The 16,535-nt window shown below is 39.5% G+C and overlaps 1 long non-coding RNA gene across 2 annotated transcripts in view; it reads right to left on the bottom strand.

The window, feature by feature from the left end:
- Window positions 1–7,189: 7,189 nt before the first annotated feature.
- Window positions 7,190–16,535, bottom strand: part of LOC117197713 (uncharacterized) — an 83,741-nt gene continuing 74,395 nt past the window's right edge. For both annotated transcript variants that reach the window (XR_004478518.2, XR_007476841.1), the window contains one exon: window positions 7,190–8,899. This is a non-coding gene — a long non-coding RNA (uncharacterized LOC117197713). The remainder of the gene's footprint in view (window positions 8,900–16,535) is intronic.

Below are 16,535 nucleotides of genomic sequence, written 5' to 3' on the forward strand. Positions count from 1 at the left end.
GCCAGAAACTATCAAACTCTTAGAGGAAAACATAGGCAGAACACTCTATGACATAAATCACAGCAAGATCCTTTTTGACCCACCTCCTAGAGAAATGGAAATAAAAACAAAAATAAACAAATCGGATCTAATTAAACTTAAAAGCTTTTGCACAGCAAAAGAAACCATAAACAAGACCAAAAGACAAGCCTCAGAATGGGAGAAAATATTTGCAAATGAGGCAACCGGCAAAGGATTAATTTCCAAAATTTACAAGCAGCTCATGCAGCTCAATAACAAAAAAACAAACAACCCAATCCAAAAATGGGCAGAAGACCTAAATAGACATTTCTCCAAAGAAGCTATACAGACTGCCAACAAACACATGAAAGAATGCTCAACATTAATCATTAGAGAAATGCAAGTCAAAACTACAATGAGATATCATCTCACACCAGTCAGAATGGCCATCATCAAAAAATCTAGAAACAATAAATGCTGGAGAGGGTGTGGAGAAAAGGTAACACTCTTGCACTGCTGGTGGGAATGTGAATTGCTTCAGTCACTATGGAGAACAGTATGGAGGTTCCTTAAAAAAACTACAAGTAGAATTACCATATGACCCAGCAATCCCACTACTGGGCATATACCCTGAGAAAACCAAAATTCAAAAAGAGTCATGTACCAAAATGTTCATTGCAGCTCTATTTACAATAGCCCGGAGATGGAAACAACCTAAGTGCCCATCATCGGATGAATGGATAAAGAAGATGTGGCACATATATACAATGGAATATTACTCAGCCATAAAAAGAAACGAAATTGAGCTATTTGTAATGAGGTGGATAGACCTAGAGTCTGTCATACAGAGTGAAGTAAGTCAGAAAGAAAAAGACAAATACCGTATGCTAACACATATATATGGAATTTAAGGAAAAAAGTGTTACGAAGAACTTAGGGGTAAAGCAGGAATAAAGACGCAGACCTCCTAGAGAATGGACTTGAGGTTATGGGGATGGGGAAGGGTGAGCTGTGACAGGGCGAGAGAGAGTCATGGACATATACACACTAACAAACGTAGTAAGGTAGATAGCTAGTGGGAAGCAGCCGCATGGCACAGGGATATTGGCTCGGTGCTTTGTGACAGCCTGGAGGGGTGGGATAGGGAGGGTGGGAGGGAGGGAGACGCAAGAGGGAAGACATATGGGAACATATGTTTATGTATGACTGATTCACTTTGTTATAAAGCAGAAACTAACACACCATTGTAAAGCAATTATACCCCAATAAAGATGTTAAAAAAAAAAAAAAAAAGAATCCCACACTTACTACCAACTCCATACCCATTATCAGTCCCCTTCATATTTTCTCAGCTTTTCTTTCCCTCACTCTTGGGGGAAAAAAATTCTAAACCATGTTTAAAGTCAATCAAGACAGAGGAATGGATAAAGAAGATGTGGTACATATATGCAGTGGAATATTACTCAGCCATAAAAAAAGAATGAAATAATGTCATTTGCAGCAACATGGATGTACCTAGAGATTATCATACTAAGTGAAGTAAGTCAGACAAAGACAAATATCATATGATATCACTTATATGTGGAATCTAAAATAATAATACAAATGAACTTATTTACAAAACAGAAACAGATTCACAGACTTAGAAAACAAACGTATGGTTATCAAAGGGGAAAGGTTGGGGGGATAAATAAGGAGTTTGAGATTAACATATACACACTACTATATATAAAATAGAAGGCAAACAATGACCTACTGTATACCACAGGGAACTCTACTCAATAACCTGTAATAATCTATACAGGAAAAGAATCTGAAAAATAATGGATATATGTATATGTATAACTGAATCACTTTGCTGTGAACCTGAAAATAACACAACATTGTAAATCAACTATACTCCAATATAAAATAAAAATTAAATTTTAAGAAAAGCCAATCAATTCTCCACCCAGTCTGTACTTGAAAACATGTCTGGAGGAAAACACACAAGCACACGAGTGGTTCCATTTTGAATTCATGAGCACTACCCCCAGAGAGTCCTCATTGCTGATCATGAAATACACTACATTTTCCTTCCTAGTCAGCCATCTCTCTCACTTTCCTGGCTAGCTGTTTCTCACCTTCTTATGTCTCTCTAAAGTTCTGTCATCTGTTTCCACTTCCTTACTCTTAGCTAATGACTTTGTATCTTATTTAATTGAGACAGTAGAGCAATCAGAAGATAACTTCTATGTGTTCCTTCTAAGCATACAGAAAGAATTCAATAAATAGGTTAATTCTTTTTAGTTAGGCTTTTCAGGGCTCTTCTCCTTCTACAGTAGGTGTTCCCACAAATTATGACAATAATCTTTCATCCCATATGTCCACTTGCAATATGAATTGATCACTCCTTCCATAAAGAAGTAGGGCCTATTTCCCACTCACTCCCTCCCTCGAATATTCTAGGGTAGCTCTATGACTTCTTGTGATGGACAGAATGTAGCAGAAGTGCTGCTATGTAACTTCAAAGCCTTGGGCTTCTGTTTCACTCTCTTGAAAGCCAGCTGCCTTGTGAAGAAGCCCAGGCTAAACCACTGAATGGTGAGATACCACCTGCAGAGAAAAGCCACATGGAGGAAACCTGAGGTGCCCCAGCCAACAGCCAGTACCAAGACACCAGATGTGTCCATGAAGACATCTTGGGTACAAGCACTTGATGAGTCCACTGTCTCTCTAGTATAGTCTGAGCATTTACTTACTAAAATTTTGTACATAATATAGTAGACCCTTGAACAACTTGGGTTTGGACTGCGAGGGTCCATTTACAAACAGATTTTTTTCAATAAATATGTACTACAGTACTACATGATCTGAGGTTGGATGAATCCACAGATGTGGAACTGCAGATATAGAGGCCCAACTGTAAAGTCATATGGGGATTTTCCACCACATGGAGGGTCAGCACCCCCAACTCTCATGTTGCTCAAGAGTGAACTATATGTTATCTTAAAGTACTTTCCTTTAATTTCTATTTTTGCTGTTTTGGGACATTATATCGATTTGCTTTTGGAATTATATTGTAGACGGGTTATATTACGTTTTCAATAAAATGAAGAATATGTTTAAAAATATTTGTTATAAAAAGGAAGCATAGATAGTAAATCACTGTCTTTGGGCAGCTTAACATAGATCCAGGAGCACACTGACTAGCGTTTGGTTATACATATATTATCTATAAAAACAAGTTATAGTTTCCCACTAACTCACTGATTCATGTCTTCTCTCATGGATATCTCTACCCTGTAGACCAGGGTTTCTCAACATTTTCAATCCAACTAACATGAAAACAATCTCCCTCTCTCTCTCGCTCTCTCTCTCTCTCTCTCTCTCTCTCCCTCTCTCTCTCTCTCTCTCACACACACACACACACACACACACACAAATATACACACCATTTTGCTGTGAGACATCCTGTTCCCCCACAGAAGGCCCCCCTCTAGTCATTGCCCTGGGTGGTAGACAGCAAGCTCCTTGAGGGAATCAATCAATCATCTGGTGCATCTCCATAGCCCACTCCTTCTGCCAAAGTACCTAGAATATGGCTGAACATGTAGTAAATATTTGGTTTACTTCTTCACAGTTGACTTCATAAAGCCAAAGGAAATATTGCCTGAAATTAATATCAACTTGTTCAAATTTCTGACTTGCTGTTTTCTAATCTACAGAGGAAATATTTACGTTGACACCTCCCTCCACGCATGTACAGAAATCCAAGAACCCTAAGAATTCTTTCATGCTACAAGTGTCTCCACATTAAATGCTACTTTTGTACAACTCCAAGTCAATTCCCTAGAAATACTCAGGGGGTTTGTATTTTCTTTTTATAACTATGGTTTGCAAAGCACATTTATGCTTTGTAACTAGGAGAGGCTAACATTTACTGCACCAGGTTCTTTACACAATTTATCTCAATGCTTACAACAGCTCCCTGAGGTAGTTATTATGATTCCCATTTCAAAGATGAGGAAATCAAGCAAACATGACTGTTAGGTGGTTTGGAAGCCCAGGTCATACCCTGCCCAGTTGCAGAGCCCAGTCCCTGAAGGTTGAGTTCAGGGTGCTTTCTGCTACTGTGCAACTGACAGCAGCTGTAGAAAGGCTATGAGGCATCAAGCAATTACTTACCTTTTTGTTCCTCCCTTTTTCCATCTCTAAAATGGGGGGAATAATATCATCAACATCATAGACCTGTGCACATCACATGAGATGTTACAAATGAACTGCTTGGACCTCATTTGGCATATAGTAAGCAATATTATTGTCAAGCCATCTCTTAAAACATAAATTGGTAATCATTATGTCTTGGCCTCTGCTGTTTCCTACAGAAGGAATTTCTGTGTTCAGGGCAGTGAGGAGAGTCAGCTCTGACAAGGACGGGGAAACCACAAGTAAAGAGCCTGTGCCAGGACTCTCCTGTAACAACCTACTTTGTATTGCCCAGGAAAGGGGTTTTCAACATTTGGTGATATGTAATGCCTCTTTTCACCATTCATTTATTATTCTGACTTCGAAAAGCATGTTCCCAGCATCCAGGGCCATGAAAATCCCATTGTGAAGCCCCAGCATTGCCAGTGCCACAGACACAAGACATTTCGATCAGGTTGCCCATGCTGGGCTGCAGGTAATCACAGAGTGGAAGGGATCTTAGTGTTTGTACTGTGACAAGATGCTCCATTTTACTGAGGAGAAAACCAAGGCACGGAGAAAGTGGCTTGTGTTCTCAAGCTATCCCCTCAATAGCTCTATGAAGTAGAGATAGCTCTCTCTATTTTATCTTTTCCTGCTACCTAATGCACACCCAATACTGCAGCCACTGCAAACCATGTATAAGCCCCCATACACCACAGCCTCTCCTCAATGCCTCTCTGCCTTGTAGATGCTACCATTCTTCAGCCAGAAACCTCTCTCTCCATATTGCCCACCTGGCTATTTCCAGTTTGTCCATCCAGCTCAGCTCAAGTCCCCACCAGCTCTCACCCGGACTCTGGCAACAGCCTCAACTTGTCTCCCTGCTTCCACATTTGCTTTCCTGAAGAGCAATTTTGGGTTTTTTATATAAATCAAGTTGTGACACTCCTGCTTAAAAGCTTTCAATGGCTTTCTGACACCCTTAAGATAAAACCCAAACTCCTTCCTCTGCCTACAAAGTCCTGCAGAATCTGGCCCTACCTACTTCTCATCTCACTTCCTGACATTCCCCCAGATTATGCTCCATCCACACTGGCCTTTCTTCTGCTCCTCAAGCACTCTGGGTCTTGTTGAAGGCACCTGCTCCTCCTCTTCCCTGGAACTCTTGCCTTCAGATTTTCACAGGGATAACTCCTTCTTATCATTCAGATCTAAAGTCAATTTCACTGCCTCAGAGTGAGTCCCCCCATGACCACATAATTGTGCCACTTCCCATACCCTTGGTATTTCTCTAATAACATTTCCAACTATCTGGAACTATTGTGTTTGTACATTTACTCCCTGTCTTCCACTAGACGCTCTACTCTATAATGAAGGAATAGGGTCTTTTTTTTTTTGTCGATAATCTTCAAAGCCTAACCTAGTGCCTGGTACAGAGTTGGTGCTCAATAAATATTTCCTAAGTGGATAAGTGAATCAATATTCAATTCTGCATTATAACCTCTCAAGGCCAGCGTTTTCAAACAACTATAAAATGGCAATTAACATGTATATCAGTTCCCCTCTAGTTCTCTGCTGTCTACTATCTGTCAGTTGAGGTTTCCCGTGATAGTCCCAAAATATTGGTCTCATCATATTAGGTTTCATGCATTGCTTTCTCCAAATGACTCATTGTTCTACCCACTCATTCTTGTTTGGGAATTTGTTTTTAATATACTCACCACATTGATGTTTAAGTTCAAAAAACGGCTAAGTTTAGTCTTCCGTTTGGTCAAAGATGTTAGAGATTCCAATATTAATGTATCTACTTTCTCTTGGGTAAGCAAAGCAGAGCCCTCATCTCAGAGTGGCCCCAGATGGGAGGAGGATAGATCCCTGTGCAGGAAGTCAGCAGTCTCAGGGTCTCATTCTCTCTGAGAAGTGACTTAACAATTATTCAATGACTCATTATTTTCTAAAGTACATTGGATGTTTCCTGAGGTCCCTTCCAAGGCTAGAGTTACATTTATTCCTTCAACAAAGACAGGTAATTACACCATGCTTCTGTGCCAAGCACTGTCAAGGTGCTGGGAAAACAGTCTTGAAAAAAGTAGCCAAGAACATCTCTACCTTCATTCTTATGTGATTCTCTAAAGCATAATCTGCTATTTAATTATCAAAAGATTTGATTTTACATATGGTATATTCTAATTATGACAGAGTGAATGTCTTACCCATTTCCACCCTGGGATGAGACATCTATTCTTCATCTTCCAGCCTTATGCTCTGCTTTCTACCGTGAGTAAAAGAAACCTCACCCCTGTCTCTTCTCATGTCCCTGCCATGTTTTTTGCTGACCCAGTGTTTCAACTTTTCTGTTCTCTTCTCTCCCAAACACTCCCAGTCAGATGGGGCAGAGGGTCAGCAGTAAAAATGAAGCCACAGTTATGTCTGTAAAAAAAAAAACATGGGTGAGGGTTCAGGAACATGGCATTGATCCTCACTCTGCCACTCATGAGACCTTGAGAATGTCTCTTAATCTCTCCAAATCTGTTTCCTTATCTATTAAATAGAATGTGGTGGCCATAAAAATGTACCTCTCAGATTTCCCATTGCATAGAATTGACCAAAAGTCCCAGGCATGCTGTCTGAAATCCATCACCACACTGGCACCATCAGCCAAAGTCTGAGTATAGCAAGGTCACTTCTGGGACAAGCAGGTGCATTTCTGGGAGATGTAGGACTCCTCTGACCAGTGACTTTGGCCCAAAGGCTCTCTATCAGCTTTGTCAAAACTTTCTTTGCACATCGGTCAAAGACTTCTGCTACTCAAAATTCCTTCCTCTCTCCTCCAAGGGGGTAAAACCTGCATCATGGTCTGATGGTTCCCCCATTCTCCACTGTTCCTTCACCTTTTTCCCTCAAGGCCAATTTCCATAATCAATTTCTTACATATCTAATGGCATCTTAGCATCTGCCTCTTAAAGGATTTGAAGTAACACATTGAGACGACAACCACGTATGTGGTTGTGAAGATGGTATCAGTGAAAATGTTTTACAAAGTACACAAGGTTTTATAAGGTATAAAGCATCACATGAAAGATAAAGCATCATTCATTCATTTATTCATCACTTAGGTACTGAATACCCACCATGAGCTGGACTCTAGGCAAAGGATCAGGAGATACAAAGGAATAATGTTCTTTCTTGAGATCACAGGCTGGAGGAGCTGTCCAGATCCCTCATGACTTTGCACACATTAGGTAATAATATATTTTGGTAGGGAAATGGAAAAAAAGGAGTAAGGAATAAAGATGAAGGAAGGCGGGAGAAAGAGCATCCATTACACCAAAGCAGTGCAAGTGTCAGATTGTGGCTATTCAAGTGTATGTGAATGTTTTTTAAACTGTGCTCTGCTAAACACAATTTGACGCTCCACTCCTGCCAGAGCCTTGCAGCACAGGGGTAGCTTTTGGGGATGCAACGGTTGCAATGCTTTTGCAGGGAAATTCTTCACTGTTGTCACCATTTCATGGCCCAGAATATTCAGCTCAACAACAGACCTCGAAAGAATATGCTCTGTGTTGTAATTTTCCAAAGGCAACATGATTATAAAACCCAAACAGATGGAAAGACGATTGCACTGGATGGAGAAAGCTGTTAGCAGTTTCCATTTGTAGACAAAACCATTGTTTTTGAATAGATAGCTGCCAGAATGTGATGAATCTGGTACTCTTTGCACCCTCTGCTTTGCAGAAAGCCCTGAAACTCTGTCAGACTTTGCAAACAGTTGCAGGATGCTATTTTTGTACATTTGTTTATGTCGAAGGCATTGACTCACAGAGTTTCACATTTAGCTCGCTGCTAATCTTGAAACTGCCATTAATGTACAGTTCCCAACCCTGAAAATTGGACTACAAAATAAATGGCTGTGCGATCATCTTTTATTTAAAATATTACTGCACCCCATCACTCTATGTCAAGGCCTGGCTTGTTTATGAGCATGCTTGATTATATAATTACACATTAGAAACCATTTGTAAGGAAAATTGATTGGTGTACTTTACAGCAAGGATTTCACCAGAAATAACCCTGTCTTTAGCTTCAGGAGTGGAAGGCCAGGTTAGAAATGACAAAACAACTTCAGGAGCCTGTCACCATCTTGTTTATTCCTCATCACAGAAGAAGTAATTGCCCAAGGAACAATGAGGGACAGAAGTGTTGACTTTGAATAACTATGATCCACAAATCAGATTTTAGGCAATATTATGGGGTACTGGAAAGCGTTTTCAACAGGGATTCATGAGGCTTAAGTTCTAGCTTCAACCCTGCTGGTAATTTCTAGGCAATGCTCAGCCTCCTGAAATCTCCATTCTTCTGTCAATAAAATGGGAATTCAACAGTGGGTTGCTAGGGCTAAGAGGAAGGCAGTGGCCACACAGATTCAGGGGAGATGAGCAGAATCTCAGGCTTAGATGAGCATCACTCAAGACTAGAAAATCGATGGATGACGAGTGGATGGCTAGCACTTGGCGGTCCATCCTTGCAGGCCCAGGGTCCCAGATTGAGGCTTTCCATTCCTCTCTCTCATGCTTTCCTGTCTCTTCCCCAGCCTGGGACCACTTTTTTTTTTTCCATGATCTCTGCCAATAGGAAAATTTGTCCTGTAAAAAAGTGCCTCTACATCTTTTCTGTGGCAAGAGTTTGTAGCCTTTGTTTCTAGTTCTGCAGATTATTTGTGTCTAATGATCTGGGAATGAAGAAAATACACCAGTTAAAACCTCAAAATATTACCAGTCCAAGGAAATAGAATAACAACAACAACAATAATACTAATGATACCTGTCCTTCCAAAAGTATTGGCTTCTCCTGAGGAACAAATGCCATTAAAGGAGAATTGTCAGAACTGTTGAAGTGATTCTTTGGCTTAAAGGAGTTTTTTTTTAATTACTTTTCCTTGGCTTTTTTTTTTAAATTCCTGAAGTAATTTAGATTAGTTTCAGAAAACAAATGGGAATACACATGAGGAAAATAAAGGAAGAAGAAGAAGAAGAGGAGGAGGAGGAGGAGGAGGAGGAGGAGGAAGAGGAGAAAGAGGAGGAGGGGAGGGGGAGGGGAGGGGAGGGGGAGGGGAAGAAGAAGAAGAAGAAGAAGAAGAAGAAGAAGAAGAAGAAGAAGGTGGTGGAGGAGAAGGAGGTAAATAAGGAGAAGGAGAATAAAGGAGGGAGGAGGGGAAAACGAAAGAGGGATGAAGAGGGAGAGAGAGAAAAAGAGAAGAGAAGAGGGGAAGAGAGAAGAGGAGAGGAGATAAGAGAAGGGAACAAATCATAGCCCCTCTTCATAATTCCTCCATTGAAAGAGAACCACCATTAACATTTTAAGGCATCTTCTCATATTTTTTCCTGTGAATGCAAAATAAAAATTTACAGGAGTGGAATCACATTGTAATATTGTACTATTACCTGTATTTTTAACTTCACTATATATCAAAAATAACTTCCCGTTTTATAACATATTTCTTTGCACCATTTTGAACAGTTGTGTTGTATTCCACTGTATATATGCACTCTAATTCATAAACATGCAGGAAACTTCTTGGTCACCATACCTTTGCACATGCTCTTACTTGTTTCCAGTTTCCTGGCATTTTTCTAAGAATGTTACTGCTGTTATGAAGGCAAAACATAACAACTGTAACCAGACGAAAGATTCTCTTGGAAAGCAGATATGTTGAGAAGTTTGCAAATGAGCCCTTTCCTTATAAACTCATTCGTCTCTTCTACCAGGTTACAAGCTCTTTCAGACAATTGCCTCCCCTTGCTGTAACACGTTTGTGATCTTCCTGAGAGCAGCTATGATGCTTTACTTGCCTCCCCAATACCAGTGCCCATGCTAGGGTCCAGCACATAGTTTACACCTCAATAAATAATTGTCCAAATGAACTAAAATAAATCCTTCCCCCCCATCCTGCAAGTCTCAACTCAGAAATCACCTGATTTTTCTATGAATGCATAGCTCATGTTTTCCACTACAGTATTTTATTCATATCCTCTAGCGTTTATCACAATAGATTTGCTGTGTCTGCATAGATTTCTTTCTCTACATGCTTATTCCCAGAACCTAGAAGATTCTGACATAAAATAACAGAAATAACAACCAGAGATTTTTGTTTTTTTGGTTTTTTTTTTGCAGCTAGCATAAAATCATACACAATGTTGATACTTAATGAATGCTTGCTGAACTGAATTGAATTGAACTGAATTGAGCTGAATTGGTGCTAGGATTTCCAACAGCAGCACTGAATAAATTGCTACCTCTTTATATCTAGTTTGAACCTTAATGATCTTACTGAAGTCCAATGATGGATAAGCACAGCATGAACTGTTCCCCCTTTATCACCTTTCAAAACCAAAAATGCTGACACTTTTCATGCCCTCTTGATTTTTTTCCTTCTTAAAAAGGATAAGGTCAGACATGGTTTACTTGCAGTGATTGTATTGATTTCATTCTACAGATGCAATTGGATCTTCCCCTTGCAGAAGATTGTCATTGACTTTTACTTGGAGAGACAGATACTGACCATGGGATGTTTTAGGGAAAGTCAAGACTCAGTATTCAGATGTGACCAAACCAGTGAGCTGAAATTTTTATCCCAGCGTAGCTAACCCTCATCATCTCGTTGGATGGGCTCTCTCATGTCATTTCCAAAAAGCAAAGAAATAGTAAATTATTTAACCTTTTAAATCAAATCAAATCTGTATCCTTTTCAAGCTCATCATTGTTATTACAAGTCATGTATGTAGGACACCAAAGAATAATGAGGATTAGAACTAACTGAGTGAGCAAATCTGGGATTAATAAGAGTATAAGTCTTAACCTTGGAACAGTGCTTTGCAGTATATAAAACACTGTTGTAAACAACGACTCAATTGTCTTTGAAACCATTCCTACAAGAAGGAGTATATTCATCCCCATTTTACAGAAGGGAAAACCAAAGCTCAGAAAGCATAAAAAAAAAAAACTGAAAATAACAGAGTTGGCCTAATGTCAAAACCCTTGCTCTTTCTACAATATCTTTCTACTATATGATTTAGCTTTTGTGAAGTGAAACTGTTCATAAACACTTTTATTTTTAACATCTTTATTGGAGTATAATCGTGTTACAATGTTGTTTTAGCCTCTGCTGTACGACAAACTGAATCAGCTATATATATACATATATCCCCATATCTCCTCCCTCTTGTGCCGCCCTCCCCCACTCCCTATCCCACCCCTCTAGGTGGTCACAAAGCACCAAGCTGATCTCCCTGTGCTATGCAGCTGCTTCCCACTCAGCTGTCTCTCTTACATTTGGTAGTGTATATATGTCCATGCCACTCTCTCACTTCGTCCCAGCTTACCCTTCCCCCTCCCCATGTCCTCAAGTCCATTCTCTACCTCTGCGTCTTTATTCCTGTCCTGCCCCTAGGTTCTTCAGAACCTTTTTTTTTTTTTTTAGATTCCATATATATGTTTTAGCATACGGTATTTGTTTTTCTCTTTCTGACTTACTTCACTATGTATGACAGACTCTAGGTCCATCCACCTCACTACAAATAACTCAATTTTGTTTCTTTTTATGGCTGAGTAATATTCCATCGTATATATGTGCCACATCTTCTTTATCCATTCATCTGTCGATGGACACTTAGGTTGCTTGCATGTCCTGGCTGTTGCAATAGTGCTGCAATGAACACTGTGGTACAAGTCCCTTTTTGAATTATGGTTTTCTCAGGGTATTTGCCCAGTAGTGGGATTGCTGGGTCATAGAGTAGTTCTATTTTTAGTTTTCTAACAAACCTCCATACTGCTCTCCATAGTGCCTGTATCAATTTACATTCCCACCAACATTGCAAAAGGGTTCCCTTTTCTCCACACTCTCTCCAGGATTTATTGTTTATAGATTTTTTGATGATGGCCATTCTGACTGGTGTGAGGTGATACCTCGTTGCAGTTTTGATTTGCATTTCTCTAATGATTAGTGATGTTGAGCATCCTTTCATGTGTTTGTTGGCAATCTGCATATCTTCTTTAGAGAAAGGTCTATTTAGGTCTTCTGCCCATTTTTGGATTGGTTGTTTGTTTTTTAGCTATTGAGCTGCATAAGCTGCTTGCATATTTTGCAGATTAATCCTTTGTCAGTTGCTTCATTTGCAAATATTTTCTCCCATTCTGAGCGTTTTCTTTTCATCTGGTTTACGGTTTCCTTTGCTGTGCAAAGGCTTTTAAGTTTCATTAGGTCTCAATTGTTTATTTTTGTTTTAATTTCCATTTCTCTAGGAGGTGGGTCAAAAAGGATCTTGCTGTGATTTATGTCACAGAGCGTTCTGCCTATCTTTTCCTCTAAGAGTTTAATAGTGTCTGGCCTTACATTTAGGTCTTTAATCCATTTTGAGTTTATTTTTGTGTACGGTGTTAGGGAGTGTTCTAATTTCATTCTTTTTTTTTTTTTTTTTTTTTTTTTACGGTACGCGGGCCTCTCACCGTTGTGTCCTCTCCTGTTGCGGAGCACAGGCTCCGGACGCGCAGGCTCAGCGGCCATGGCTCACGGGCCCAGCCGCTCCGCGGCATGTGGGATCTCCCCGGACCGGGGCACGAACCCGCATCCCCTGCATCGGCAGGCGAACTCTCAACCACTGCGCCACCAGGGAAGCCCTAATTTCATTCTTTTACATGTAGCTGTCCAGTTTTACCAGCACCACTTATTGAAAAGGCTATCTTTTCTTCACTGTAAATTCTTGCCTCTTTTATCTAAGATAAGGTGACCATAGGTGTGTGGGTTTATATCTGGGCTTTCTATCCTGTTCCATTGATCTATATTTCTGTTTTTGTGCCAGTACCATACTGTCTTGATTATTGTAGCTTTGTAGTATAGTTTGAAATCAGGGAGGATGATTCCTCCAGCTTCATTTTTTTTCTCAATATTGCTTTGGCTACTTGGGGTCTTTTGTTTTTCCATACAAATTGTGAAATTTTTTGCTCTAATTCTGTGAAAAATGCCATTGGTAGTTTGATAGGGATTGCACTGAATCTGTAGATTGCTTTGGATAGTAGAGTCATTTTCACAATATTGATTCTTCCAATCCAAGAACATGGTATATCTCTCTAACTGTTTGTATCATCTTTAATTTCTTTCATTAGTGTCTTATAGTTTTCTGCATATAGATCTTTTGTCTCCTTAGGTAGGTTTATTCCTAGGTATTTTATTCTTTTTGTTGCAATGGCAAATGGGAGTGTTTCTTACTTTCTCTTTCAGATTTTTCATCATTAGTGTATAGGAATGCCAGAGATTTCTGTGCATTAATTTTGTATCCTGCTAATTTACCAAATTCGTTGATTAACTCCAGTAGTTTTCTGGTAGCATCATTTGGATTCTCTACATAGTATCATGTCATCTGCAAACAGTGAGAGTTTTACTTATTTCCTGATTTGGATTTATTTTATTGCTTTTTCCTCTCTGATTGCTGCAGCTAAAACGTCCAAAACTATGTTGAATAATAGTGGTGAGAGTGGACAACCTTGTCTTTTTCCTGATCTTAGAGGAAATGGTTTCAGTTTTTATGCTTTGAGAATGATGCTGGCTATGGGTTTGTCATATGTGGCCTTTATTATGTTGAGGTAGGTTCCCTATGCCCACTTTCTGGAGAGTTTTTATCATAAATGGATGTTGAATTTTGTTAAAAGATTTTTCTGCATCCATTGAGATTATCATATGTTTTTTATACTTCAGTTTGTTAATACAGTTTATCACATTGATTGATTTACATATTGAAGCATCCTTTCATTCCTGGGATAAACCTCACTTGGTCATGGTGAATGATCCTTTTAATGTGCTGTTGTGTTCTGTATGCTAGCATTTTGTTGAGGAATTTTGCATCTATGTTCATCAGTGATATTGGTCTGTAGTTTTCTTTTGTTGTGACATCTTTGTCGGTTTTGGTATCAGCGTGATGGTGGCCTTGTAGAATGAGTTTGGGAGTATTCCTCCCTCTGCTATATTTTGGAAGAGTTTGAGAAGGTTAGGTGTTAGGTCTTCTCTAAAGGTTTGATAGAATTCACCTGTGAAGCCATCTGGTCCTGGGCTTTTGTTTGTTGGAACATTTTTAATCACAGTTTCAATTTCAGTGCTTGTAATTGGTCTGCTCATATTTTCTATTTCTTCCTGCTTCAGTCTTGGGAGATTGTGGTTTCCTAAGAATTTGTCCATTTCTTCCAGTTTGTCCATTTTATTGGCATATAGTTGCTTGTTGTAATCTCTCATGATCCTTTGTATTTCTGCAGTGTCAGTTGTTACTTCTCCTTTTTCATTTCTAATTCTGTTGATTTGAATTCTCCCTTTTTTTCTTGATGAATCTGGCTAATGGTGTATCAATTTTGTTTATCTTTTCAAAGAACCAGCTTTTAGTTTTATTGATCTTTGCTATCGTTTCCTTCATTTCTTTTTCATTTATTTCTGATCTGATTTTTATGATTTCTTTCCTTCTGCCCACTTTTGGGTTTTTTTGTTCTTCTTTCTCTAATTGCTTTAGGTGTAAGGTTAGGTTGTTTATTTGAGATGTTTCTTGTTTCTTGAGGTAGGATTTTATTGCTATAAACTTCCCCCTTAGAACTGCTTTTGCTGCATCCCACAGGTTTTGGGTCATTGTGTCTCCATTGTCATTTGTTTCTAGGTATTTTTTGATTTCTTCTTTGATTTCTTCAGTGATCTCTTGGTTATTTAGTAGTGTATTGTTTAGTCTCCATGTATTTGTATTTTTTTCGTGTAATTGATATCTAGTCTCATAGCATTGTGGTCAGAAATGATACTTGATATGATTTCAAGGCTTGATCTGTGACCCAACATATGATCTATCCTGGAGAATGTTCCATGAACACTTTAGAAAGTGTATTCTGTTGTTTTTGATGGAATGTCCTATAAATATCAATTAAGTCCATCTTGTTTAATGTGTCATTTAAAGCCTGTGTTTCCTTATTTATTTTCATTTTAGATGATCTGTCCATTGGTGAAAGTGGGGTGTTAAAGTCCCCTACTATTATTGTATAACTGTTGATTTCCCCTTTTATAGCTGTTAGCATTTTCCATAAACACTTTTCTACGTAGTATCTCATCTGATACAACTCTCCAACTATTGGGAGTACTAGCTGCTGATGGTTCACAGCTGAGTTCTTCCCCATGACCTTTGGCATAGGTGAGCTGCCTCATGCCATGTTACACTTCTTCCTCAGGGATAGCCCACATCCAGTGACTAGGAGGTATGCAGGATACAGACCCAGCTGCCACCTAGATCTGTAACAATTCTGAAGGGCCATCCCAGCTCCAAAACTCCTTATGAAATTATCTGAGCCCTCTATTGCAAATGCACTACCTTTCCCCTCTGACCTCACTCCCTCTCCATTGTTGTTGCAAAATTGCTCCTCAATAAACTCCCTATACAGAAATCTTTATCTCAGGATATTTCTCAGGGAACACAAACTGGGACAGTGCTAGGAGTGGTCTAAGGAACAGATTTTAAGGTGGGACTTTGGAGCTGGATCACCTGCCTGCTGGTGAGGTGATGAGGGCTCCATCGCTAGTGGTAGATGAAATACTAATAGCCCTAGACACTTGTTACAATTTTCACCTGTAGAGAACAGAGACAGAATATTGGTGAATATTGGTGGAACTAGCAGGGGTAATATGTCAAGTGTTGCAAATGTTTGGGAAAAGCAATAATTACAAGGACTGTGGAAGTGGATGACTTTTGCTGGGGGATGCATTAGAGAAGGGTTGAAGATGCTCAATCACAAATTTAAGGAGTTCCATATCGAGATGATGACTATGTGAGGATTCCAGCCCATACTGACTTAAAACAAGGAGTGATCCTGCCCCTGGGGCCCCTAGATCAGGAATGGAGCAATTTTTACTTCCTGACAGGCAGGGTCAATGCCCCTACCCAGCCTTGAAGTAGTTACAGAAGGTGGACCATCTCCTCTCTGCTTCCCATAAGAATATGGGAGTAAAATCTCTGTGGGGGAGTGAAGCACAATAGAAGGAGGAAGAACACAACCTTTAAAAGAATGACATAGACATAGGACATGACAAAAACTGGTTAGAACCAACTAGGTCCATCCAAGATGACAGAAGATTCGACTTCCAGTGGACCTTGAGCCTCATTATGTGCACACTGTAATACATTAGCATCTAAATGACACATCCACAGGTGTCACGATAGTCCTGAGGCTAACCATAAAAGGCTAAAGAGTGGGCAGTGACCCAATTCCTGGAAATATCTGCCCCTTACCCAAATAGTTGGAATAATCCTCCCACTCATTAGCCTATGAAGTTACCCAGCCCACAAAAACTAACC

The sequence above is a fragment of the Orcinus orca genome, chromosome 4 (genome assembly GCF_937001465.1).
Source record: "Orcinus orca chromosome 4, mOrcOrc1.1, whole genome shotgun sequence".
NCBI classification, from domain to species: Eukaryota; Metazoa; Chordata; class Mammalia; order Artiodactyla; family Delphinidae; genus Orcinus; species Orcinus orca.